This window comes from Haliaeetus albicilla, chromosome 3 (genome assembly GCF_947461875.1).
Source record: "Haliaeetus albicilla chromosome 3, bHalAlb1.1, whole genome shotgun sequence".
Classification (NCBI taxonomy): Eukaryota; Metazoa; Chordata; class Aves; order Accipitriformes; family Accipitridae; genus Haliaeetus; species Haliaeetus albicilla.
The window spans coordinates 30,257,734-30,260,792 of NC_091485.1; the positions used below are offsets into that span (position 1 = coordinate 30,257,734).

Below are 3,059 nucleotides of genomic sequence, written 5' to 3' on the forward strand. Positions count from 1 at the left end.
CTGTAATAAATGCTGTGAAACTCAAGCTGCCTGGATACTTGGCAATATGCATTCTTTAAATCAAGAGTAGAATATGACGTCAGTATCTGTAAATGGTTAACTGTCAATCACGATGGCTTTGTCTGGCCTCCCTAAATCCACACAAAAACAAGTATTCTGGTTTGGTTTTTGTCACCACTGTGCTAAAACTAATTCAGAAAATGGAGCGTCTCCATTAGTATCATTGTGGGCTATTTTTTTAATTATCTTGTAACTCAGCATCTCTCATTCAATTGTAGAGAAAATAATTTCCATTGTAGAAGTGACACATTAGATTAAATTGTCATGCTGTGAATAAATCCTTCTGCACATGTATGGCATTTCCATGTAATAGTTGATACTATTTCTTTTGTAAGAGCTAAAACTGGAATTTGCATTGCAGCAGTGCAATTTGTTTCATTGTATTGAAGCAATGCCTATATATATTTATATATATACACACTTGCATATGTAGTGCAGTTCACAGATTTCTGCCTAACAGGAATATTATTGTACACAATAAAAAATTCAGCAGTACGTATCAAGTCACTTTTCTATGCAGGAAACAACAAGAACAATGTTCTTCAGGTAGCTCACTAGATAACGTCAAGTGTCAAACCTCTATAGCATTGCATTCACCGAGTACTGAAGCTCAGAAACGAGTGTACAGTGTTATTTTAGCAGCATATGACCGTTCTTCTGGTGCAAGAAAAAGTAACTGGACACAAATGCATCCATAATAAATAACTGCTTCCATCCGTGGTCAAAACAGTAACACCTGGCACTGTAATGTCACGTAAACATTGCTTAGGTAGAAATTCATCATGTATTTTAATATGACATCTTTTGGCAGTATTTACAGGTTATCCAATCTGGTTTACAATGTGACGTGAAGAGACCAGTAGTATATTTACACACACACACGTATATATACACACATATACATGTTATGTATGCTGAGCTTTTAGCCATAGTTCCAGTGGGGGCAGTTTGAGTGCAGTTCACCATTTCTCAATTTTCCTATTGCAAATTCAGTTAGAGAAGCAATGGTTATGATCTCTTGTAGTGTCAGGTCCAATTCATGCAGTTAATACTATCTATGATCAATAGGAAATGCTTTCTTCCATAAGCTGAACTTGACCTTTTTCTGCTGTGCTTCTAGACTTACATGATTTTTAACTCCCTTAAAGCAGCAGTGTACTGTTCTGTTGAGTCACTTGGTTTCTGTGTATGCTGGCAATCTTTATTGGATTCAGATACAACATTTATTGCAGGAAAAAAAATTATTTTCAGCACAGATTCATTTTTTTTTCATCATGAAAGCATAGAGAATACACACCGGCTCTCTGCTCCAATATAGCAAACAGCGTAAGTGGTTTTGTTTCTGCAGCAAAGTCAGTGCCATTAACTGTAGTATATGCTTTCCAATCATTTGCACAGAAGGAACTTAAGAGCACCTGGACTTTGTAGGAATGATGCAAATGAATTAAATGACAGCACAGACACTCGTCTTATTTCTTCACCTGCTGAATAGAAAAGGATGTAATGCTAAGATTCCAGGTGTCCACAGAAATACCAAATGAAAGTCTGATCCTGACTGCAACAGGCAACAGTAGAAACCAACCAAACCAACCAGAAAAAATCCAGTCAGATTAGCTTTAGAGGCTGCCTGAATTTCTTTTACCTGACAAATGTCCTCCTCTGTCCAACACCAATGCTGCAACACCAGAGCTCTCCTGAGTAATGGAAGTTCAGTTCATGTTATGTACTTGAAGCAACTGGATCAACAACTGCATCATCATCCACCTATGAACAGATGTGGAACTAATGCAGAACATTTCTTTCAGTCTTAAAACAACCACTTATAATGGGGGTGACTGATAAACCTGCCTACGCTTTTTTGTTTTGTTGTAGTTTCAATACTGAAAACAATGAGGGTATTTCAAAGGCAGTTTTAATGAGGTACTTAATTACTACAGATTTAGACTTTTAGCACAGGGTTTGGTACATGAACGAAGCCTACATGGTAGGAATAGAAAGTTACTAAAGGTGAGGAAATGCTAATGGAAGAAAAAGGAAATAGGACAGAGACAGAAAAGGCAGAAAACAAAGTCAGAGAAACAAAACATAGACAAAGAAGTGATACTAATAGCAAGCATTCCTTTCTAAATGTTACTGAGGTGACAAAGAAGGAATTCAGTAAATAACAAAGGAATATGTAGCCGTCTCAACAACTGGATGATTGTAAAAATTATTACACAACCTGTAAAAGCTGAAACATTCCATTTGCAACATTTTCCTCAAGAACGTTTCTGAGGCATACTCAAATCCTCTGATCAATACTATACAGTCTTGAATCAAACCTCAATTTAGAAGCAGCTGTTTTAATAGAATTTCATTTTGTTAATGTTTTTATTTTCATTTAAGTGGGAATGAATTATGAAATCTGGAATGGCGTCATGGTGAAGAACTATCTTCCATGTATCATTTCCAATTTGAACATAAAGATGAGATGGAAGAGTGGGATGCATCTGCAGCTGCAACACCGCACAGCATCTGAGAGTGTTTTGGGAATGCTATCAGGTCACCAGTTCTGCTTCCTTCAGGGCTGCCCCGGTCCCTTTCTAGATAAAACAGCCTGAGCATTGTAGTAGCTGGGAGTGATATCCACCCCCCCCCCCCCCAAAAAAAAAAAAAAAGAAGAAAGAAAACCCTGTACGTTTGTGGGAAAATAAGGTTTAATGTTACCAAAGGGAAGGCAGCAAGGCGGAACAGGGGTGCTGCTGGGAGAGGGACGAAGGAGGGCGCAGGGACTGGACAGACAGATGCACAAAAGCCTGAACAATTTCTAACTCGTTTCAGCCTGAACAACAAATGCCAAATACATTTCAATAGTACTCCAAGCCTACTTTACCATTTGGGGGAGGGGAGGGAACAGGGGAGAAAACCCCCATCACAACATCCCGCAACTCAGGAGGGTGTGCCAAGTCCTTTGCTTCGCGTTTTGCGGGTATCTTAATCCTAGGTCATCCAATAAAAGC

The 3,059-nt window shown here is 38.5% G+C and overlaps 1 long non-coding RNA gene across 1 annotated transcript; it reads right to left on the bottom strand.

The window, feature by feature from the left end:
- Positions 1 to 825: 825 nt before the first annotated feature.
- LOC138684737 (uncharacterized) lies at positions 826 to 2,677 on the bottom strand. Its single transcript, XR_011323995.1, has 2 exons — positions 1,703 to 2,677; positions 826 to 1,541 (listed from the first exon to the last, which is right to left on the bottom strand). It is a non-coding gene; the product is annotated as an uncharacterized lncRNA (long non-coding RNA).
- Between the last annotated feature and the right edge of the window lie 382 nt (positions 2,678 to 3,059).